The following is a 25,933-nucleotide window of genomic DNA, read 5'->3' as shown; positions in this document are numbered from 1 at the left end:
GCCACACGATCCTCAGCGACTCGAGACAGGCGGTGAGAAACTACGCCAAAGGAAGAATGAAGGAAGAAGAATGGTCCCAACGGGGGCACGCATCCTGCTCCGACAGGCAGACCACGACAAGAGGACTCGAATCAAGTGGTTCCCGGCGCACGCAGGTCAAGCGTTGGAGAAGAGTGCCATTCGCAACGAAGCGGCACATGCCCGAGCGCGACGACTAACCGACCGCGCCAAAGGCAACGGCCGCCCGCTGTGGTTCAGCGCCAAAGACAGGATGACGAGCTATAACGAACTGACGAAGGCCTTCCGGCTGACCCGCGCACTTCTACCGCCGCCCTGAAAAGGGCTGAGCACGTCGCAGGCCCGTGCTGCTCAGGCAACTACAAACAAGAACGCTTCCATGTCCGGCGCTATTGCATAGGATGTACCCAGAATCGCACCTCGTATGACAAATGCAGAGCGTGCTGCAGGGAGACGGCCACATTCGAGCACATGCTATAGTATTGCTCCAAACACCCGAGCGAAGCTAACTCAGAACGTATACCGCCTCAGCTCGAGGAAGCAACGCGCAGCGACGACCAAGAAAAATAACTGAATTTCCGCCTCTTCATATACTTTTTTCAGGCCATCATCGCCGATGGATATTGCTGTAAGGAATGTACTGTGAAATCTCGCCCTTTTAGAGGTGTTTATTTTTTACAATAAGCGCGATTTCATTTCTGTGTTCTAAATCCACTCGATTCTTGGTTGACCCCTCTTAGTGGGTAACCAGCCTTTGAAGACCAGCAATAAGAGCGTTGCGGTCAATGTTCCTTTAGCGCTACTTTCAGTTCCGCGTCATCTGCTCGCATAATGTAATAACAATAAAAATCTATATACGTCCGTTGCAAGCCTCCCAGTGAAATTTGGTTTACAATGCTACATTGCATATTCAGATATATACTCGGTTGACATCGGATCCTAAAACCTGATTTGGTATTTGCTTTATGTTCTTCTTCCTCTTGGCGCGCGCATGCTGGCCTGCGCCTGCGTGGGCATGTGTCATTAATTGTTCAGAAGAGGAACACGTAGCCATCATGGAGCCACGAAATCAGTTGCTTGGACAACCGAAAGAAATGACCCGTCCGGCAGGCCTCTCCAGTCGTTTGCTGGCACCATTACAGCGGTATGTCTGAAATGTCTTCCGGCATTTACTAAGCTCGTTTTTTCTCGGTTCTGTTCTATTCGTATAGACGCAGGGGTGAAGGACAGGTAGTTCCGATAAGCGAAGCAGGGAACTGAGCGGGCCACTGACGCAAAGCAAGAAGAAAAAGAATTACCGCGCGCTGTCCTTTCTTTTCTTCCTTTGCATTGATTTCTATGCACAAACGATCGGAAACAGAGCGCAATGGGATGCAAACTTGCTGAAACTTAAGTTACAGAAACCGGAACGTGCCTAAACCTAAGCGGGAGCATCTGACCAGTTAACGTGGATTGAATCAACACTGTGGAGCTCAGTGGTTGACGGGGTCGTTCAGCTTTGTTCAAAATTTGGGTTACGCAGAACCTTTCTCGTGCATATTGGGGATTCCATTCTCGTGGCGCTCCTGATTCTCGCTATCTCTGTGCACTGAGTACGGGGGTTGTTTTCCATCTCTAGAGTGTTTAAACTTACGGCACGCCAACGTGGCTTGTGTACTTTTGACAAGCAGTGTGCATTATAGAAGTCAATATCGTGAGATACCATGAAACGCTTTTTCCTTCTTCTCTCTCTCACTTCTCCTTTTAGCTGTTTACACAACGCAAAGTTACTTTGTCGTTAGGGCGTTCTGCCGCTTATCACAAGATCACGCGTTCGATGGCAGTCTACGATGGCTGCACTCAATGCAATCACAAGGCAGTAACGTTCGCGCACACAGGTTTCTTTCAGAATTGGCGCGTTTCTGGCTTTGTTCGCAGCCGCCGCAGATCCCAAACGAGTTGCACTTACGGAAGTTTGTGTTCTTCCGGCCGTCTAATTCTTGGCGCACTCCTGGAGTGCATTCATGCGAAATGTCTTCGGGTGGTTTTCCTGGAAGCTATTGCATTTATTTGTACAAGGTTATATCTACCTACTGCAAGCAGTGACATTACTTTATTATTTGAGACGTTAATTTTTACCCAAGAGATTCCTGAAGTTAAAAAATTGAAAAATATCAACAATCAAGTTTAGAAATTTATCCGTCTATCCGTCCGTCCGTCCGTCCGTCTGTCCATCTGTCTATCCGTCCGTCTGTCTATCCGTCTATCCGTCTATCCAACCGTCCGTCCGTCCGTCTGTCTGTCTGTCTGTCTGTCTGTCTACGGAGAATTGAACACCTCTGAGATCCGAATGTGGGATCCGAATTTGTACCAAAAGAAGAAAGATGAATTAGCTGCGTTGAAAGGAGAGAATGGAGCACTGTGCACAAATACATTTTCCGACCCTCGCTGCTCGTTCTCCAACTAGGAGGCAGCTACGACGCAAACCCGCCTATGTAACAGGCCTGTGCACCCTGTTTTATGACGTCATGCAACGTGGACGGAAATTCACACTGCAATGCCAACGCTTCTTTGATAGCACAAGGCCGATGCAATTCGATCTGTCACGTAATGCTACCTTGCCCGATTGCCATAAAATCCAATGGGGGTGTTCCCGAGTAGCCGTCGGGCTTTTGACGTCACCGCTATCGTGACTCCAACCTTGGCAATGGAAATTAGGGGGAGGTAGCATGACGTCATGAATCGAACTGCACACGCCTTGTGCCACCTATGCGGTGTTGATAAGGCGCGGTGATTTCGACGTCACCGCTTTGGTCACGCCGGTCCGAGCAATAGAAATTTCGGCCTAGGCAGCAAGATGTCATACAGTAGAGACCTGATGCATAGACCATAGCATAGACCTGATGTCTATGAGCCGCTGCCAAAGCCATTTGTGACGAAAGCGGTGATGTCAAAATCACCGCAGACTAGACGGGAGAATTCGATGCTTTCTATGGCACTCGGGCAAGATAGCATGTCAGGGTATAAAGTGCACAAGCGTTTTGCTATATAGGAGGCGTTGTTTGATATCACGGTAATAATTTGTTTATTCAAACTTTCCAGTGACTGTGATGCATTGCACGCTCTTTCATCAGGTTCGGCGTGGACCTCGCTGTCCTAACATTCTTCGTAGTTGCCGGGACAATCTACGGCCTTTTGAAGATGTACGCCACTAAAACCTACCCACAAATAAACGTTCCGACACAAAGGGAGCATATTCCAAGGAGCTTCTACGACGCGGACAACATTTCGGGGTACAGCGATAACATAGTGCCGGACATACTGCACTTGGTAAGGTGAGTCAGATAATTTGAGAAGTCGAGCACTTCTTGTGGCTATCATACAGCGATCTATATTACTTCTAGGAGGCCTGTAGTAATATCATCGCTCCCTGTTCTTTTGAGAACTGAAGACACTAAAAGGTTATCAACACTTTATCGCTAGGTTTCATGCAAGTCATTGTCCTGATTGTCCTGACCGTCCCTGCTTGCTAGTCTGCCGAATGCATCATAGCTAGGACACTACTGCCAGCATTAATATCCTTACTTACGTCCACGCTCTCGGCTAGACGTTTTTGCGCAATTACTAATTAACGAATCCACGATACCAGAGTGTTCTCATTGCAGGAAATTTACACCACAAAAATGCACAATTCCTTTAATAAACAAACCTTCTTTATCGAGATTCTGGGGTTGGTGCTTGCCACATCTGTTTTAGTCGATCTTACGTCCAGGGTGCAGCGGTGGCGTAGAGGTAGAACACCCGCCTCGCGTGCAAGAGGTCCGTGGTTCGAATCCCGGTGCCGGCAATTTTCCACCGGAAAAAAAAATCCGCGTGTTGATAAAATTGCACAAACAGGCCTGGAGTGTGGCCTGATCCCGGTGACCAGAACCGGTAACGCACTCCCTCACCAGAGCAGGATTGGCCACCCTGGTGCAGTACTTGGCCACAACCTCCTATGAACACAACAATCAAACCCCGGCCCTCAGTCCCCAGCAGCTGCGAAGCAACTGACCACGGCGGCGGTCAGACCTGCGACGCAGCAGAGGGTGCTAAGAATCACTGGCTCCGGACAGGCCGCCATTGGAATATGAACCTGGCAACGTTTAACGCTAGAACGTTATCTAGTGAGGCGAGTCTAGCAGTGCTATTGGAAGAATTAGAGGGCGGTAAATGGGATATAATAGGCCTCAGTGAAGTTAGGAGGCCAAAAGAAGCATATACGGTGCTAAATAGCGGGCACGTCCTGTGCTACCGGGGCTTAGCGGATAGAAGAGAACTAGGAGTCGGATTCCTGATTAATAAGAATATAGCTGGTAACATACAGGAATTCTATAGCATTAACGAGAGGGTGGCAGGTCTTGTTGTGAAACTTCATAAGAGGTACAAAATGAAGATTGTACAGGTCTACGCCCCTACATCCAGTCATGATGACCAGGAAGTCGAAAGCTTCTATGAAGACGTGGAATCGGCGGTGGGGAGAGTGAAAACTAAATGCACTATACTAATGGGCGACTTTAATGCCAAGGTTGGCAAGAAGCAGGCTGGAGACAAGGCAGTGGGGGAATATGGCATAGGCACTAGGAATAGCAGGGGAGAGTTATTAGTAGAGTTTGCGGAACAGAATAATATCAGGATAATGAATACCTTCTTCCGCAAGCGGGTTAGCCGAAAGTGGACGTGGAGGAGCCCGAACGACGAGACTAGAAATGAAATAGACCTCATCCTCTGCGCTAACCCTGGCATCATACAAGATGTGGACGTACTCGGCAAGGTGCGCTGCAGTGACCACAGGATGGTAAGAACTCGAATTAGCCTAGACCTGAGGAGGGAACGGAAGAAACTGGTACATAAGAAGCCGATCAATCAGTTAGCGATAAGAGGGAAAATAGAGGAATTCCAGATCAAGCTACAGAACAGGTATTCAGCTTTAACTCAGGAAGAGGACCTTAGTGTTGAAGCAATGAACGACAATCTTGTGGGCATCATTAAGGAGTGTGCAATGGAGGTCGGTGGTAACTCCGTTGGGCAGGATACCAGCAAACTATCGCAGGAGACGAAAGATCTGATCAAGAAACGCCAATGTATGAAAGCATCTAACCCTACAGCTAGAATAGAACTGGCAGAACTTTCGAAGTTAATCAACAAGCGTAAGACAGCTGACATAAGGAAGTATAATATGGATAGAATTGAACATGCTCTCAGGAGCGGAGGAAGCCTAAAAACAGTGAAGAAGAAACTAGGAATTGGCAAGAATCAGATGTATGCGTTAAGAGACAAAGCCGGCAATATCATTACTAATATGGATGAGATAGTCGAAGTGGCTGAGGAGTTCTATAGAGATTTATACAGTACCAGTGGCACGCACGACGATAATGGAAGAGAAAATAGTCTAGAGGAATTCGAAATCCCGAAGGTAACGCCGGAAGAAGTAAAGAAAGCCTTAGGAGATATGCAAAGGGGGAAGGCAGCTGGGGAGGATCAGGTAACAGCAGATTTGTTGAAGGATGGTGGACAGATTGTTCTAGAGAAACTGGCCACCCTGTATACGCAATGCCTCATGACCTCGAGCGTACCGGAATCTTGGAAGAACGCTAACATAATCCTAATCCATAAGAAAGGGGACGCCAAAGACTTGAAAAATTATAGACCGATCAGCTTACTGTCCGTTGCCTACAAAGTATTTACTAAGGTAATTGCAAATAGAATCAGGAACACCTTAGACTTCTGTCAACCAAAGGACCAGGCAGGATTCCGTAAAGGCTACTCAACAATAGACCATATTCACACTATCAATCAAGTGATAGAGAAATGTGCAGAATATAAGCAACCGTTGTATATAGCTTTCATTGATTACGAGAAAGCGTTTGATTCAGTCGAAACCTCAGCAGTCATGGAGGCATTACGGAATCAGGGTGTAGATGAGCGATATGTAAAAATACTGGAAGATATCTATAGCGGCTCCACAGCCACCGTAGTCCTCCATAAAGCAAGCAACAGAATCCCAATAAAGAAAGGCGTCAGGCAGGGAGATACGATATCTCCAATGCTATTCACATCGTGTTTACAGGAGGTATTCAGAGACCTGGATTGGGAAAAATTGGGGATAAAAGTTAATGGAGAATACCTTAGTAACTTGCGATTCGCTGATGATATTGCCTTGCTTAGTAACTCAGGGGACCAATTGCAATGCATGCTCACTGACCTGGAGAGGCAAAGCAGAAGAGTGGGTCTAAAAATTAATATGCAGAAAACTAAAGTAATGCTTAACAGTCTCGGGAGAGAACAGCAATTTACAATAGGCAGCGAGGCACTGGAAGTCGTAAGGGAATACATCTACTTAGGCCAGGTAGTGACGGCGGATCCGGATCATGAGACGGAAATAATCAGAAGAATAAGAATGGGCTGGAGTGCGTTTGGCAGGCATTCCCAAATCATGAACAGCAGGTTGCCGTTATCCCTCAAGAGAAAAGTATATAATAGCTGTGTCTTACCAGTACTCACCTACGGGGCAGAAACCTGGAGGCTTACGAAAAGGGTTCTACTCAAATTGAGGACGACACAACGAGCTATGGAAAGAAGAATGATAGGTGTAACGTTAAGGGATAAGAAAAGAGCAGATTGGGTGAGGGAACAAACGCGAGTTAATGACATCTTAGTTGAAATCAAGAAAAAGAAATGGGCATGGGCAGGGCATGTAATGAGGAGGGAAGATAACCGATGGTCATTAAGGGTTACGGACTGGATCCCAAGGGAAGGGAAGCGTAGCAGGGGGCGGCAGAAAGTCAGGTGGGCGGATGAGATTAAGAAGTTTGCAGGGACGGCATGGCCACAATTAGTACATGACCGGGGTTGTTGGAGAAGTATGGGAGAGGCCTTTGCCCTGCAGTGGGCGTAACCAGGCTGATGATGATGATGATGATGATGATGACGTCCAGGTAACCGCTGTTTACTGTAGCGCTCTCTCCAGGATCGGCCCTCTAAAGTATGCCCGTCCACCCTGGATACATTGTCGAAGCAAAGCGTGCCAATAAAAAAAAACAGTAGGAAGCGCCCCATCACGTGCCCCACGTGGTTTGTGCAAAACGCTGTGCAGAGTATAAAGTGTTGCGTGACACTTGTTTACCCGCTTCACGAAAGCTCCGCGATCACGTGACCGAGAAATGTGTAGAGTATGGTGTTTCCACTGCCTGCACTACATTGTCTAGGTGACAACCATTGCCCAATAAATCTGAAGCCTCTGACCCCATGGGGTGGTAATTGGATGTGTACTATTAAGTAAAAGGGACGATATCACCTCATTTTCGGGCAATAAATATGCATTGCATGTTGCATGCCACAGAGATTGCTTGAAAATTTTGAGCTCAGCAGGTGGGGTAAACAACATGTGTCCTAATTTTTTTTATGCCGCACTTGAAGCGCAAAGTAAGTCAACAAGCGCAAGATAGCTGACATAATGAAGTATAATATGGATAGAATTGAGCATGCTCTCGGGAAAGTAGGAAGCTTAAAAGCAGTGAAGAAGAAACTCGGAATAGGTAAAAATTAGATGTATGCGCTGAGAGACAAAGCTGGCAATATAATTACTAATATAGATAAGATAGTTGAGTGGCTGAGGAAATCTATAGAGATTTATACAGTACCAGTGGCACCCAGAACGATAATAGAAGAGGGAATAGTCTAGAGAAAGGAGGAAGGGCAGCTGGGGAGGACCAGGTAACAGTAGATTTGTTCAAGGATGGTGGGCAGATTGTTCTAGAAAAAGTGGCCACCCTGTATGCGTTATGCCTCATGACTTCGAGCATACCGGAATCTTCCGAGAACGCCAACATAATCTTAATCCATAAGAAAGGGGATGGCAAAGACTTGAAAAATTATAAACCGAGCAGCTTACTGCCTGTTGCCTACAAAGTATTTAGTAAGGTAATTGCAAATAGAATTAGGAGCACGTTAGACCTCTTTCAGCCAAAGGACCAGGCAGGATTTCGTAAAGGCTACACAATAATAGACCATATTCACACTATCAGTCAGGTGATAGAGAAATGTGCGGAATATAACCAACACTTATATATAGCTTTCATTGGTTACAAGAAAGCGTTCGATTCAGTCGAAGTCTTAGCAGTCATGCAGCCATTACGGAATTACGGTGTAGACGAGCCGTGCGTGAAAATACTGAAATATATCTATAGCGGCTCCTCAGCCACCATAGTCCGCCATCAAGAAAGCAATAAAATCGCAATAAAGAAGAGCGTCAGTCAAGGAGATACGATCTCTCCAATGCTATTAACAGCGTGTTTACAGGAGGTATTCAGAGACCCAGATTGGGAAGAACTGCGGATAAGAGTTAATGGAGAATACCTTAGTAACTGGCGATTCAGTGACGATCTTGCCTTGCTTTGTAACCCAGGGGACCTATTGCAATGAATGCTCACTGACCTGGAGAGGCAATGCAGAAGGGTGCGTCTAAAAATTATCTGCAGAAAAGTAATGTGTAACAGTCTCGGAAGAGAACAGCAGTTTACAATAGGTAGTGAGGCACTCGAAGTGGTAACAGAATATATCTACTTAGGGCAGGTAGTGACCGCGGATGCGGATCATGACACTGAAATAATCAGAAAAATATGAATGGGCTAGGGTGCGTTTGGCAGGCATTCTCAGATCATGAACAGCAGGTTGCCATTATTTGTCAAGAGAAAAGCGTATAACAGCTGTGTATTACCAGTGCTCACTTACGGCGCAGAAACCTGAAACCTTACTTAAAGGGTTCTGCTTAAATTGGGGACGACGCAGCGAGCTATGGAAAGAAGATTGAGGGGTGTAACGTTAAGGGATCAGAATAGAGCAGATTCGGTGACGGAGCAAACGTGGTTAATGACATCTTAGTTTAAATCAAGAAAAAAAAATAGGCATGGGCAGGGCATGTAACAAGGACGGAAGATAACGGATGGGCATTATGGGTTACGGACTGCATTCCAAGAGACAGGAAGTGTAGCAGGGGGCGGCGGAAAATTAGGTGGACGGACGAGTTTAAGATGTCTACAGGGACATCATGACCATAAGTAGCCCATGACCGGGGTAGTTGGAGAAGTACTGGAGAGGCCTTTGCCCTGCAGCGGGCGTAGCCAGGTTGCTGCTGATGACGATGATGAACCGCCAAGCAGGCTGGCAACGCTGAATTGTGGCAAAATGAATTGGCACGCTCGGTAACGGCTCCCTCGAGGACCTGAAGCCGGTATCGAAGACGATGCTTTTCTCTGCTGCAAACACCGGAATTGACGGCTGCAGGAAATGGAAATACGTCATGGCCGCCATGAGGCGTCTTTGTTTCGGCGTGTGTGTTTTGTTGGTTTGCTGCTCCTTTCTATAGCGTGAGCGAATGAATTGCGGGTGCAACTGAAATTCGGCGTTCTCGCTGCAAATTGTATTGCAGTTAACACTTACACTTGAACGACACGCCGTGTAATACTCTGCACTGTTTGCTTTATAATTATCAAGCTTGTAACGCTGCCTTAACAGGTATTTGTTGTTAAATGCAATAATCCTGACATCTGTGCAGGTTCAATAGACCCGAGGTGGACTTCATTGACGTGGTGGCCTTCCGCTCCATGTATTTGAACCACCGGCCCGAGAAGATATACGTTCACTGCAGTCCTTGCGGCTTTGAAGGCAACCGCACTCGCTTTCTGGAAGGCATCAACTTCACCTTCATCCCCGCAGCTTTCCCCGAGGAGGTTTTTGGCATACCTATAAAGGTAAATGAATGCGCTTGAGCCAGGCATCCTTGTGCTCCTGCCACTTATATATTTCCCACAATTATCACTAGAGGGAATTGTGGCGCTGCGCAGTACTCTCCCAGACAGAGTGGTTCTACTCCTCCAAGCCGAGTGTTTCTACTTCCCAAAACAGAGGTCTTGTACTTCTTACCGAGAGATCTTACTCCTTCAGAACAGAGTGCTAGTACTCTTTCTAACAGTGTGAAAGCACCCACGATGTATAGTCATGGTCATGTTAGCAGGGATTCCAAATACTTACATTTGGGGAATATTTGATTCCTTGAGAAGCAGCTCCTGCACTTATGCTTGGTGAATTGGATGTGGTCTGTAGTCGCAGAGTTTAACTCAAATGGAAAATTCTTTTCTCTAAAACGGTCGAAATCGTTATTAATCAGTCACAAGACAAACTGAATAATAACTTCAGAAACATACTTACAAACACATAAAATGAGATTGCAATGATGCCCATGAACTTTACAACACATTTTCAAATAAAACATAAGTACCTGCTGCAAAGTTCCATCGCTATTACAGTGTAGAAATATCAATTCTATTATTTTGGCTCCACCTTTTAATAATATTTGGGGTTTTACGTGCCAAAACCACTTTCTGATTATGAGGCACGCCGTAGTGGAGGACTCCGGAAATTTTGACCACCAGGGGTTCTTTAACGTGCACCTAAATCTAAGCACACGGGTGTTTTCGCATTTCGCCCCCATCTAAATGCGGCCGCCGTGGCCGGGATTCGATCCCGCGACCTCGTGCTCAGCAGCCCAACACCATAGCCACTGAGCAACCACGGCGGGTGGCTCCACCTTTTCAAAAATAAAGTTTACGATGTAAACTTAAACATAGAACAAACGTGCGCATACTCCCAAAGTATTGACACTACGATAAAAAAAGAAGACCTGGCAAATTATTGGCGAGTAGGCACATCTCTAGCACAAAACCCATGCACTTATATGGTAGAGGTTACCAGATGAGCTGCTAAGCGTGGGACTGGTAACGTAGATAAATTGTGGAATAAACATTTTTTTGCGCCATATTCTAAGACAGCAACTGATGTGATAACGTCCTGCACAACATAGGGATGTTCCTGAGTACAATGCATTTAGAAATGTTTCGTATATTCTCATGTGACGTCGCAGGTCTAGCTTTGGTTATAAATATTTCACATAACGCTATTCATGAATGGGCTTCACCCCATATTTTGTAAGCGTGTCTTGTTGTGGCTCTGCCGATATATCTCGCCAAGTCTCAAAGCGGTGCGGAGGCGTATAATATGTCCTATTCCGTTGGCGTCCTCACGAAAGTAGTTTCCTGTTGCGGGTGGGATTGATCCGTTACACTTTCTCACAAATAAATAAAATTGAAGCTTTAATATTACGTAGTGTGTAGCAAATGGGTATAAAACTGTAAGGCGCATTGGCATTATAATCTTGCGCATTAAATTTTTTTGTCATATATGGTAGCTTTTCATTCCGCATCACGATATGAACGCTGTACTTCTGAGGGAAATCTTGCATAATTACATGATCAATTACTGTTACTACCTGAAAATACAACCTAATGTTTAGTATGGATGTGAGCCATAAATCAGATGTGATGAATATGATGCATAAAAAGCGCCATAAGCAAAAGTAGAGCAAGGGCAGTGCAAGCAAAAGACAAAGAAGCGAATCATAAATTGGGAAAGGCACCATCCTGTTTTACAGATCCCTTCCGTGCACATTGATTTTGCATGCGTCTGTGCGTATACTTGCAGGATAAACCAACCACGTGAAACCGAAGCTTCTTCTTCTTACTTAAGTGGTTAAGGTGCTCTAAGGTAGGAAAAATTATCGCACTTTTTCGGAATCTTCGTCTTAATACAAGTATATATGTGTCCAGGAAGACCATGACAGTGCCTCACTGTGTGCTCTATTTAAAGTCCTCAAATTTACTATGGTCAGAAATGTTTTAATTTCATTTTGCCTTATAAAAATTATGCCCGCACAAACCATCAAACTTATGGGGCTTTTGCTCGATTAACACAATATGTTCACGTCCGCCAATTGATGAGCAAGTGTTCCATGCATATGCTCTCAGTTCTTATCACTGAGCACAAACCCACCTCCACTAGCATACTTGCTTGGCAAGTACATTGAGTCAACCTAATCAAAATCTCAAATGCCTTCCAAAAGCAATCATATGATTATTTCACAGAAGGAGAAACCACGATTTTACATGTGCCAAATTATTTTTTAATTGCAAGCGACTCGGCGGCTTCTAATTAACACGCGAGGTACGCACCACGGTGTATGCCGTTAAAGGCCTTACTCCTTGCTCCCGCTTTGGGAGCCACGCGCAGTTCTATTGAACCGGTTTCGTGAGCTTGCATCTAAAAATAACGACTTCTTAAACCTGGGGTGCTCTGCCCCCAATGCTTCCCCTTTTCTGGAACCTAAGAGGAAATTAAAGGTAAAAAATAAATAAAAGGGAGGACAGGAAAATCTGTCAGTTTCAGTTCAGCGTGTAAACTACAGGAACATAGCGGTTTGCATTTGCATTCTTGCATTTACCTGCTGCTAAATTATGTCCGCAGCTAACCAGGCATGAACTGTTGCTTTTTATAGTGAGCACAGGCAACGTGCTCATGGGAAGTATGCATTATGCCACTAAGCAAATGTGCAATGTTATTGTGCCACTATTTTTTTTGTCACACGGATATATCTAATGCGAGGCAAGACAAAAAGCAGTCACTTCTCAAAAAATAATTGGCTTTTCTTGAAAAGACATTCATTTATATGTTGTTGCAAGAGGATGTTCACTAATTGTTATTGAATGTTATGTTTACCTATGCACTGTAGTCTTTTTTTTATTGTTCTGTCCGTGTTCTGTTGCTGCCGGTTTTTATGAACGGGGGTGCTCCCCTCTGTCAAACCAGTCATAGGCTTTTTGGGTGCACCCCTAACATCCCTGATGTTGAAATAAAGGTATTGTATTTGTATTTGCATAACTTTTCAATGACGCTTCCTCCTAGGTATTTGCCTCCAGAGAGCATACATAATCTCGGCTTTCCCATCGGTGACATTACAAAAACCTACAATGTTAAGATGACTGCCTAGAGCACTTCACAATTTTCATCTTGGTGTGACATACTGTATTTTGAAAGTTTTGGTGACATCTAGTCAAAAGCTACAACAGTATACCCATATTATTTGTTTTCTAGTCCAAATTACATGGCAACGTATTTTTATTGTTTGGAGTAGGCTCTTCTGCTCCACGAGGAGTCGTGCTGGGCTGGCTCTTTGACATCCTTGTGTCCTTGCAGCTGCCCTCTCGCGTTCAAGATGTCTACTAAGTTGACTTGTTGAAATTCCCTGAGTTTTCCAGTTTTTCCTTGAGTGGCACAGAACTTTTTTTATGTCAAGACAGGCTGACAACACGTAGCCCGATACTGTCACGCTAAAGTCAGCATTTAAAAAAAATTAAAAAACTACTTAATCCAGTTTGAATAGTAAGGAGTAGAGTTTATCTTATTCAAAATAGAAAACCTATGAGAGGGGTCAGTAAAACGCACCGCAAATAAAATGTGCTCGAAAAAGAAAAATGAGAAAGCGCATTGTAAATTGAGTTGAACCTTCTAACATACGAATACAAAGAGATGTATACACATGGAAGCATTTTCGAAAATGAGTTATTTCTGTCAAGTGATAGCAAGGGCATTGGTATTAGATCCGAACTTTGTCACAAGTGAGATTTTCTCAGCAGCTGGAAATTCAACCTCAACTGTCCTCACATACTCTCAGCCCATGCAGAATGATTCCGTTTTGTGTTTCATTGCATTCAAGAGTTATTTTGGTTAGGGTGAGGGTCACCTGCATCTTTGCGACAGCGAACAATTTTTGAGCTCGAACTCCTTTAAAGAGGCGGCACAGTTCCTTTTCTAATCATTCCTCAATGCAACGGTCATTTCTGTTCTTGTCTTCGTTCCACCGCGCATTCACCCCAAAGAACATTTGAAGCATCCGTCAGTCGTACGATCAACGTTCGATTTTTCGGACACCCTAGGGGCCACGAAAACGTCGGAAAAAAACAAATCGGGCATACCGCAAAAACTGAATGCTTCTGTTTTACCGCCTTTAAGGGTTCAATGCGTCACAGGCTCGTCCAAAAAAACTCTGAAGGCCTGCCAGTACGCTTATTAGGCATGGCGGTGCTCGTACTGCGACAGGAGACGGTGGGTGCACGCGTGTATAATCATGGAGCACGTACTGTGTCCCCTTACAATTACCCTTCCCAAGCTTGTTAAGCTTCACCGCAAAGCTTTGCGTACGCTTCACGGCGTAACAGTTTTGTGCTGAGGCGAAGCTGCCTTCCGGGAACCAGCATTGTGACAGTGCCATGCTTTCTAAGCTTCGAAGACAATCGTGAAGATTGCCGAGGCAGAGTTGGTGCCATTATTGACAGCGGCAAATTCTTTTAACGAAAAACATGGCAACCGACGGCAAGAACCTTAATGGCGAACGTCGAAGCCGCTAAGCCTCGCGTAGCGCGGTGGTGGCTAGGCTGCCAGGGGATGTGCTTGCGAGAGCGCTGGTTCGAGGCAGCCACATAATGAAAACGGCGGTGTCGGCTTGGATTAATGCGTTTTGGATTGCGGCAAAAGGTCCGGAAAATCGGATAGGGACGGACTCTTGCGTGTGAAATTACAGGTGTTCTTAAACAATGACTCTATGGGGCACTTGGTGGTAACGCTTAGTCTTCGGCATTATAGGGCGTTTCCCAAAAAGCGGACGCCTCGAAACTCGGTCGTTGGCTGTACATTAGAAACTAGAAATACACTAGAAAATACATGAGCGAAAACAGCTCAGACTTATTCAGCTTAAAATATGAATTCCTCGGGCGTTTTCAGTAACTTAATGATAACGGGCCTAACTGACCTCTTGGAGCATGCAGCTCAATACCTGTGGTTGAATTTCTATCTAGCACTTCGGATGCACGTAACTTCAGTGGTCGCAGATTAGCCATGGGCGAAAGACACCGCCAAGCGCGCGGCTTATTATAAGGAAAGCATGCCGCCAGCCTAATGACGCCTTCTATTATGTGAGTCCTTATTTCAACAGCGTTCCATGCACAGTAGACTGCCAAAGTGAATAAATTCAAACACACAATACGCACGTCAAGCGAGCTCCGCATAAGCTCGGAATGATGGGATGGTGAACAATCCATTTTAGGCGTCCCCTCGCCTCAGGTCTTATTGAACATTGTTTCTGTTAGCGTTTGCGATTTTAAAGGACCTTACGGGTAGCGGCAAGTGATAAAATCATATGCAGTTATCGCGACAACTGGTTATCGGAAAGATTGACATCGAGATACGCAGCATGCTTGCCTGGTCGGTTGTCAGTCACGTCGGCTAAACGTCGCCACGACTTCCTGGAGATACCATGTCATATACGCAGAATGTGCACATATGTTAGAATTAACTTTCCGTGGTGGATGTGTTGTTATATCCGACGAACGACGAACAAGTGTCCTGTTTTCACGGCGACGCGATATGGCTGACACACGGTCAACCTTTAATGGCCTTAGTTTCTGCTCGCTGGACGGATCACCTTTCTCCAGTACTGTGCTGTTCCGCGATGTTTTGCGCGCGCACGGTGGGGCAACTCCGAGTGAAAAAATTGAGCGCTGACTCCACTTTCCTCTTCACTGTGGCTGCCTGCTCTCTTAGAAGCAAAACAGTGTGCCCTTTGCTCAGGGTGCGTGAGTGATACATCGCCATGTTTGGGGTGGGCCTCTTAAAGTTTAACCAGGAGCTTACGCTACGTTTTGTTCATTTTTGCCGCAAAAGTAAAACGGGCATTCTACTCTCTTTGAGAAGGGTATAGTGAACAGAACACTTCACTGCGCTCGACAAATTGATACAGTAAAACAATCCTTTGAAGTGTAAATCGGCCCCTTTACCACTGCAATACTATCCCTAATTTGTAGAGTGTATCCAAACCTGTGTGACGTGGCTGTCATTTCAATGTTCGCTGAGCCAACACGAAAGAAGTATTAGTACACAGGAGCCCAGCAAGTAACTCTGGTAAGTTTTGAAGGAAACACGATGCATGCCCCATGCATATCCAGGGATTACGTGCATTGGAGCGCACCAGTATGACGCATGCAGAGGGTAATAGCCATATGCGTAGCCAATGAAGAAGTTAAATCGAGTTAAATATATGTACCGCGAGTCGATAACGAACGAGCAAAGTCGCGCTAATGCTGCCAGTTTAGTCTATTCGTGTTCATAACATGCGCCTGCCATGGCCCATCCAAACGCGCTTGGTTGTCATCATACTCCTATCCAGCCTCCTGCGTTTGGTTTCGCGACTACTTCCTAATGATAGCAATTCTGTTAATCGCTGTATCCCGTTGCACGTCTTGCATTCACAACAATAATTATTCCATTCAATTATTGATTTCTGTTGAACAGATCTTTTGGTTGTTTCGAGACGCGCGGTTAGGACGGGCTCAACGCTAGAAAAAACACCACACTACTTTATTTTTTTCTTCGCAGGTCACTTTCGGCTAACAGTTCGGGACGCTTTTCTGGCCACGGAATGAAAGTGCCTTTCATTAGGGCCGTGTAGTTGGGCGTGTAGAATCTCTTTCCTCTGGACACTAAGAAAAGATCTCTTCTTTCATAAGGCATTCAAGGAAAACGGCTCTTCCTCGTAGAAACATTGCCTGTCCTACTAATAAGAGTCATTTACATGTTTCTTCAAACTATACTTATGAAACTCACGTTATTAGGGGCAACTTATATCAGCCTCGTCTAGAAATTCCTGTGCAAGATACAGCGTTCACTGCGCCTGTAACCTCCTCATGAAAATTCTGCATATCCTTAAAGAAGCACCTCCTATGTGAAATACTCTAAGATGACTAACAGGATTGTCCTCATAGGTAGCACTACAGATAAAGACTAAGAATACCTGCGTGCTTGGACGATGTGATCAAAAGCACCTATTTTACATTGGTAGGACGATGTCCTCAAAAGCAATTTACCTTATATTGTTTAGGTCGCTCAAAATATTTCAATGTTACTCAATATGGTGTAGCAGGACTGTTTGGCACAAAACGTTGTTCGTTCTTGCTATAGATTCCCCAAAGAACGCTTTAGCAAACCTACAAGCCATTCAGCGCCTTGTTCTACCTCGAGAGTGTGTTGTGATGCGCAAAGTTAGAACCAGCATGGGAAATTATGTTAAGCCTGACTTATAGCGATGCTATATATTAGAAGTTATAGCCTTGGTGCCAAACATAAAATTCTGCTTCATTACGTGCACCCAGGCTACAAAATATTACCTGTATAAGTGACTGAATGGTAGCTAAGGCACTAGGGACTGCATCTGCCACAAAAACACGCAATAGGCATGTATCAATATGTAGCAGTACAGATGAACACTAAAAATAACTGCGTGCGTAGACGATGTGCTCAAAAGCACTTGAAGATATTTACCTTATATTGTTCAGGTTCCTCAAAATATTCACATCTTACTGAATGTCGTGTAGCCGGACAGTTCGGCACAAAACTGTGTTCGTTTTTGCTGTAGATTTCCCAATGTACACTTCAGTAAACGTACAAGCCATTCAGCGCATTATTCTACAGCGAGAACGTGTTGTTATGCGCAAAGTTAGAACCAGCCAAAGAAATTAAGCTAAGCCTGACTTATAGCTAAGCTACATATTAGAAGTTGAGGGTTGATGGCAAACATGAAATCCTGCTGCTCAACATGCACCCTGGCTAAAAAATATTACTAACTTACTACTTCATTCATAAACTTACTCTTATGAATGTGACACAGTGTTGTGCGGAAATCGAGGGTGGATTCCTTGCTCTGCACCTGCATTTCTCACGCAGGTATCTCACCACGCTACCGACGTGTTCCGCATCAGAGCTCTGATGCGCTACGGAGGCTACTACTTTGACAAAGATGTGTTCGTGATTCAATCTCTGCGACGCTTCCTCCGATACGAGGCAACCATCAACATTTGGAACGGTAACTTCATGGGAAACATGGTGATGTTCTCTCACAAGAATTCGCGCTTCCTTCGCCTCTACCTCGACACCTACCGTCAGTAAGTCGGGTGGTACTACTTTACTACTATACTGATACTAATTCTCCCCTGCGAAACGGGTTCGATGGTTGGGAGCGAATAGAATCGCCCTAGTATAGGAGCCTACAGCCAACGTACTTCCCCCTGGAGAACGGAAGAAAAGGCTACCACAAAGCGCGCATGCTTGGACGCGGAAAACGCTAACGCGCCGCCATGATACAGCAATTTTATGTTTGCCAGTTCACCAGACAAAGGCCCAACTTAAGCGCGAACAAAGCAATGAAAACCATACGCTACAGGATTGTATATTGAGGTGGAGCATTGAAACCTCTTGGTATTTAAGGAGGGTGTCTTCCATGGCCCGGTGCAGGTGAAGTTGCGTTCTCAGTGTGAATCAAGAGCAGGCTTGAACGAGGAGAGGCGATTCAGAGAAGACCCAGAGCATCAAGGATTTGGAAGTCGATAAGTTGGCTAGTTTAGAGGTCCACGCACTTACCCTTTCAAACACACATAACTTAAAAAAGAAGAAGGAAAACATCGGATCTTTCAAAGAAAAAGTGCGAAATGAAGACCACATAAAGTCTATACGCGCGTCAAGTGAAGATGCTTATTTTCGCATTACAATGGAACTAGTTGGAATATTTTGTAAGTTTATTTCTGCATGTCGGAGTATAATTGCGCAGGCCGCAATGCGAATTCCATGATGGCGGTGGCTTTGTGAGTTTTAACTTTCTTGGCCTGGTAAATAAAGAATTTTTTTATATTTTAAATATTCTGTCACCATCTCGTAGGCACGTTCGGCAGTTGTTGGTGAAGACGAAGATGAAGACGAAAGCTTGCGCGATCCCGAGACATTCGGGAAGTTAATAGGCACTCTCATTCGAATGCATTGTTACTTCATATCACTTGTTTGCTACATTGAAGGATCATTAGTTCGAGTGCCTTAATTAACTCTACCCTTATTCAAAGTGTCTTAATTGCCTTTGCCTTAAGACCAATAGTTGTAGGTTCCACCGTTACTGCATTCGAAGCGGTGGACGCTTCCAGGTTAACCACGATCGTTCCGGAAGTTTTCCGAGCACGCGAGCAGGATTTTAACTGTTCTAATGCAGGCCTAATGCTCAATTTTAATAAACAACTTTTCATAATGCGCAATGTAATGACAAAAACCTGCTTACGTTTTGAATATACTACAATATGATCATCGTTTTTAACTTTCTTTGTGAGGGTAACTGCTTATAATGCGCCACCAATTCAAGTATTTCATATATAAATAAGATCGCTTCTGGTTCTGGTTCGACTCGATTTGAAAGAGTACTATTCGCACAGCCTTGTCGATTGGTTGAATAAATGTTTCATTGATGATATTCCTCTTTTGCCTAATACCAACAATGGGAATAGGGAATACTGTGCCGGGAGTGTAAGGCGCGATGCAAGAAGATGGATGTACAACTGGTGTTATAGCCCGAATATCCTGAACTAGGGTGGTTGCTTGGGCTAGTTGGTAATTCATGATCAAAAATAACGTACAGCGCAAAGGACCAGGACAGCGATAGACGACATACACAGCGCTGACTTCCAACAATATTTTATTGCGTTGCCACATCGTGTGTATATATACAAGAAGAGGCATGCGCAGAAAATGTACGACAGTCACATGGGGTGTTCTAACAGCAAGTCATTGAACGATACATGGTCACCTCAAAAAATAATAATAATAAATAAAACAAATTAAGCAATACAATTTCTATCTGTCTAGAAACGCGACTTCACCAGGGGTCAGCGCGATTGAGGGCGCACTAACGCAAGAACTGCCAAGTTTTCTGATGAAATCAGCTTCCACTATTTCGCGTGTGAGTTGTGAACAGTGTCTCGCTAAAACTTGCGTATCTTCAAAGAATGGCACGCAGCCGCAGTCCCGGCAATGGATGCCCAAGTGGCCTTGTACAGTGTTGCGGACGTTGTTAGAATGCTCTCTTAGTCGATCATTTAAGCACCTGCCCGTTTGTCCTACATAATTACGGCCGCAAGACAGGGGAATTTCGTAGACTACATTGGTTATGCACGTCACAAACCGTTTTTTGTGCCCGACAGAACAACAACTCTGATGCGATTTAGGCGTGTTTACACGACTACAGAGCCTTGCCAATTTTTCCGGGGCCGAGAAAACGACTGCGATTCCTACACGCTGCCCAATTTTCTTTAGCCTATGGGATACATCATGCACATATGGCAGCACTGCAAATCTGCGTCTTTCAGCCCGCTGGTTTCCTGATTGAGCGGGATCATCACGTTTTGTGCGCCTCAGAAGCTGTTCAGCTATGGCTGAAATTAAGACCAAAGGGTAACCAGCCCAAGAGAGGCGATCAACCTGAGCAGCAAGACTATGTTGCATCTGGTGTGGGCACGATTTATTGAGGCTGTTAACGATACATAACTTTATAATACCTCGTTTAACGAGTTTTGAGTGTGCGGAGTTAAAGGGCAAGAGTGGCTTCTTATTTCTCGGCTCGAAGCACCAGCACACATGTTTGTTAGCAAGGCTCAGCCTGAGATCTAGAAAGCGCAAGGAATCATCGATGGGGAACTCATGCGTAAGTTCTAGAGGCTCCAGCTCCCTCTTAAAGATCTCCAAGACTTCAGAAACAACAGGCTCAAAAGCGGGATTAGTGCAATCAATAAATATCAGGTAGTCGTCCACAAACCTGCACACCTTGACAACAGGGGACGCGGCTAGGTGACCATGAATATTGCGATCATGATGAGCTAGGTAAATATCACTTAATACGGGCGCAAGACATGATCCTATACAAACACCATTCCTTTGTATGTAATTTTGTGCATTCCATGAGACGTAAGTTGATTTCAAGTAGAAGGTGAGCAATTCAAGAAAGCCGCTAACAGAAACACCCGTAGCATTTTGAAAGCCAACTGATCCAAAGTCATCAATGCATTCTTCAACAACCAGAAGCAACTTGTCATGCGGAAGTGAATAGTACAGATCTTTAACGTCGATCGAGAACATGTTGAGTCCCTTTTCATTCTCTTTTAAAAAGCTAGTAACTTCACCAGAATGTCTAACGAGAAAAGGATCGTCAATGATTAGAAGGTTTAGTTTGTCTTGCAAAAACAAGCCAACAGCTTTCTGCCAGGTCGTTGCTTCAGTTACGATAACCCGCAGAGGGCAGTCATTCTTATGCGTCTTAGCTGAGAAGAAAATGTCTAGGCTTAGCTTTTTAGTTTTTTCTATCACTTTTGCTAGCTTGTCAAGGTTAAGGGATTTGCATAGTTTTTTTGCTTTCAATTTCACGTTTGCAAGGGAAACACTGTCAACACGTTTAAAAACTGAATCAATGGCAACGGCAGCCTTCGCATTGAAGTCACCTAACGGCAGGACAGCAAAACCACCTTCTTTGTCAGAGGGTAAAAGTGATAACGAGTTCGCTTTCAGAAACGATGTAACATATCCGACCGGGAGAACCTTTGTCGAAGGTTTGCAACGCGTTAAAACATCAACACCTTCCGCAACACACCTTTCTGATTCGGTGTCCGGAGCACGTCCAGCAACTTGCCTAACAAGGGTGAGAAGTTCGTGTGGCGATTTTCGAGGTTCCACGGCAAACTTCGGCCCAAGGGCTAACACATGCTGCACTTTTTCTGGAAGCGTCACGTCTCCAATACGGTGCACATTGTCCCTCTGCAGGGGTTTCTTCTTTGGAGTAATGGCACGTAGTTGTAGAAGCGCATGTTGCCAGAGATATTCAGCAGTTCTGTCGACAATAGCAGCCAACTCACGCCACTTTTTCTTTGCCGTAGACGGTCTGTCAGAACTGTGAAGTCGAAGAAACAAGACGTCACGGTAGAAGTGGGCCTGGCGTTGCCATTCCGAGCGCAGAATCTTGCAGATCCTCACGCTATGCCCACAAGAGGGTCTGAACCCACCACACAGGGCTGCCACTTCGGGAGGTATGATCTTGACTCGAATGCAGTAAGCGAATGAACGAGCTCGGCAGACGGCAAGAGCAATTAAACTGACCAAAACACTGGGACTTGCTGAGGAACAGGGGAAAGACGAAGGGAAAGGGCCCATTGTACTAGAAATGAAGTTCACTTCATTTCTAGTACAATGGGCCCTTTCCCTTCGTCTTTCCCCTGTTCCTCAGCAAGTCCCAGTGTTTTGGTCAGTTTAATTGCTCTTGCCGTCTGCCGAGCTCGTTCATTCGCTTACTGCATTCGAGTCAAGATCATACCTCCCGAAGTGGCAGCCCTGTGTGGTGGGTTCAGACCCTCTTGTGGGCATAGCGTGAGGATCTGCAAGATTCTGCGCTCGGAATGGCAACGCCAGGCCCACTTCTACCGTGACGTCTTGTTTCTTCGACTTCACAGTTCTGACAGACCGTCTACGGCAAAGAAAAAGTGGCGTGAGTTGGCTGCTATTGTCGACAGAACTGCTGAATATCTCTGGCAACATGCGCTTCTACAACTACGTGCCATTACTCCAAAGAAGAAACCCCTGCAGAGGGACAATGTGCACCGTATTGGAGACGTGACGCTTCCAGAAAAAGTGCAGCATGTGTTAGCCCTTGGGCCGAAGTTTGCCGTGGAACCTCGAAAATCGCCACACGAACTTCTCACCCTTGTTAGGCAAGTTGCTGGACGTGCTCCGGACACCGAATCAGAAAGGTGTGTTGCGGAAGGTGTTGATGTTTTAACGCGTTGCAAACCTTCGACAAAGGTTCTCCCGGTCGGATATGTTACATCGTTTCTGAAAGCGAACTCGTTATCACTTTTACCCTCTGACAAAGAAGGTGGTTTTGCTGTCCTGCCGTTAGGTGACTTCAATGCGAAGGCTGCCGTTGCCATTGATTCAGTTTTTAAACGTGTTGACAGTGTTTCCCTTGCAAACGTGAAATTGAAAGCAAAAAAACTATGCAAATCCCTTAACCTTGACAAGCTAGCAAAAGTGATAGAAAAAACTAAAAAGCTAAGCCTAGACATTTTCTTCTCAGCTAAGACGCATAAGAATGACTGCCCTCTGCGGGTTATCGTAACTGAAGCAACGACCTGGCAGAAAGCTGTTGGCTTGTTTTTGCAAGACAAACTAAACCTTCTAATCATTGACGATCCTTTTCTCGTTAGACATTCTGGTGAAGTTACTAGCTTTTTAAAAGAGAATGAAAAGGGACTCAACATGTTCTCGATCGACGTTAAAGATCTGTACTATTCACTTCCGCATGACAAGTTGCTTCTGGTTGTTGAAGAATGCATTGATGACTTTGGATCAGTTGGCTTTCAAAATGCTACGGGTGTTTCTGTTAGCGGCTTTCTTGAATTGCTCACCTTCTACTTGAAATCAACTTACGTCTCATGGAATGCACAAAATTACATACAAAGGAATGGTGTTTGTATAGGATCATGTCTTGCGCCCGTATTAAGTGATATTTACCTAGCTCATCATGATCGCAATATTCATGGTCACCTAGCCGCGTCCCCTGTTGTCAAGGTGTGCAGGTTTGTGGACGACTACCTGATATTTATTGATTGCACTAATCCCGCTTTTGAGCCTGTTGTTTCTGAAGTCTTGGAGATCTTTAAGAGGGAGCTGGAGCCTCTAGAACTTACGCATGAGTTCCCCATCGATGATTCCTTGCGCTTTCTAGATCTCAGGCTGAGCCTTGCTAACAAACATGTGTGCTGGTGCTTCGAGCCGAGAAATAAGAAGCCACTCTTGCCCTTTAACTCCGCACACTCAAAACTCGTTAAACGAGGTATTATAAAGTTATGTATCGTTAACAGCCTCAATAAATCGTGCCCACACCAGATGCAACATAGTCTTGCTGCTCAGGTTGATCGCCTCTCTTGGGCTGGTTACCCTTTGGTCTTAATTTCAGCCATAGCTGAACAGCTTCTGAGGCGCACAAAACGTGATGATCCCGCTCAATCAGGAAACCAGCGGGCTGAAAGACGCAGATTTGCAGTGCTGCCATATGTGCATGATGTATCCCATAGGCTAAAGAAAATTGGGCAGCGTGTAGGAATCGCAGTCGTTTTCTCGGCCCCGGAAAAATTGGCAAGGCTCTGTAGTCGTGTAAACACGCCTAAATCGCATCAGAGTTGTTGTTCTGTCGGGCACAAAAAACGGTTTGTGACGTGCATAACCAATGTAGTCTACGAAATTCCCCTGTCTTGCGGCCGTAATTATGTAGGACAAACGGGCAGGTGCTTAAATGATCGACTAAGAGAGCATTCTAACAACGTCCGCAACACTGTACAAGGCCACTTGGGCATCCATTGCCGGGACTGCGGCTGCGTGCCATTCTTTGAAGATACGCAAGTTTTAGCGAGACACTGTTCACAACTCACACGCGAAATAGTGGAAGCTGATTTCATCAGAAAACTTGGCAGTTCTTGCGTTAGTGCGCCCTCAATCGCGCTGACCCCTGGTGAAGTCGCGTTTCTAGACAGATAGAAATTGTATTGCTTAATTTGTTTTATTTATTATTATTATTTTTTGAGGTGACCATGTATCGTTCAATGACTTGCTGTTAGAACACCCCATGTGACTGTCGTACATTTTCTGCGCATGCCTCTTCTTGTATATATACACACGATGTGGCAACGCAATAAAATATTGTTGGAAGTCAGCGCTGTGTATGTCGTCTATCGCTGTCCTGGTCCTTTGCGCTGTACGTTATTTTTGACCGAATATCCTGGCTACAGCCAGCACATTCTGATCGGCTACAGCCAGGAGTGGTCGGATCCACTTCTCGTATGCGTTCCTGACGGATGCACCTTTTCCACACCGCATCGTCTGCTTGACACTCACAGGTCGGGTGTTGGGTTTTGCGTGGTACTGGTTGCTTGAAGTTGGGGGCAGGTGTACAGGCCGCTGTAGGAGGCGCCATGTGCGTAGTCGTCAGCGTAAGATCTTGGTGAATTCCTTGGGTTTGACGTCTAGCTTAACCCTGACACTTATTTCGCACCTCTGACGCGAGCACAAAGCCAGAGTAACCGGAAAAGAAATACTTGTCCGGTTTTTGGTAAACCAGGAGGAAGTGCTAGGCAGTTGGGAGTTACGGAGTCTCTTACCTGCATTAAATACCTCTTCATAGAAATTGTTACGAAGCACCTGGAGATGCGGGGGCACTTTATCACTTCAACGGTCCTGCTTTTCATTGTGCAGGTTGAATGACTCGCGTTGGTATTACAACGCGGGTGAGCTGCCCTTCAAGGTTCTGCTCCAACCACATCCGCACCTCGTCCATGCAATGTACTATGGCCTGGAAACCGGAACGGACATGCTGGGCGTCCTGTACGAGCCACACGCGTACCCGTATTGGCGCAACGCTTTTGCCGTACACTTTCTGTGGAATTCCCGCTGGGAGTCGCCGTACGATCCCTTGCACGCCGCTCCGTTCAACGAAACGAACATCCGAGACGTCGACAATGTCTTTGGACAGATGGCGCGCTCGGTTCTGTTCGGAACCTCCGCCTTCGTGCCCCTGGATGCCCCTATCCTGACCGTCGCCGAGCTCGCGGCTAGAAAGGACCGGGGCGAGGACCTGACCAGCGTGCGCCCCGGAAATGAGCGGCCATTTTTTTACCCTGTGATAAACGTGACCAAGTTTAAACGCCACCACTGAAGTGAGCTCACACGGAGATTGTATACGGGGTGCTCTTGGGTTGTGCATTAATTTCAAAACTTAAAAAAGTCTTCTGATTTACCGAACAGGGCCATCGTGCCTAGGCTTAAGTATTGTGATGCATAGTGTATAAAAAGTTTGATAAGCTTTCGCAGCGGCAACTGTTAATGGTTGACTCCCTCGTGGTGTTTTATGTCTAGCGGCGTTAACCGTCTTCCCTTTCTGGAAAACTACATGAAAGGGTCAAGTTTACTCGAATTTCTCCTCAGCATCACCACTCATTTAATTTTGATGCGCGTTTTTTGGACCAGTGCTGTCGAATTCAAGCGCTTCCTTGGGAGAGTCAAAAGCCCAGTGGCTACTTCAGGCACTCCTGAAAAAAAAAAAAGAACG

Source organism: Dermacentor variabilis, chromosome 9 (assembly GCF_050947875.1).
Source record: "Dermacentor variabilis isolate Ectoservices chromosome 9, ASM5094787v1, whole genome shotgun sequence".
NCBI lineage: Eukaryota > Metazoa > Arthropoda > Arachnida > Ixodida > Ixodidae > Dermacentor > Dermacentor variabilis.
This window is presented reverse-complemented; position numbering follows the sequence as displayed.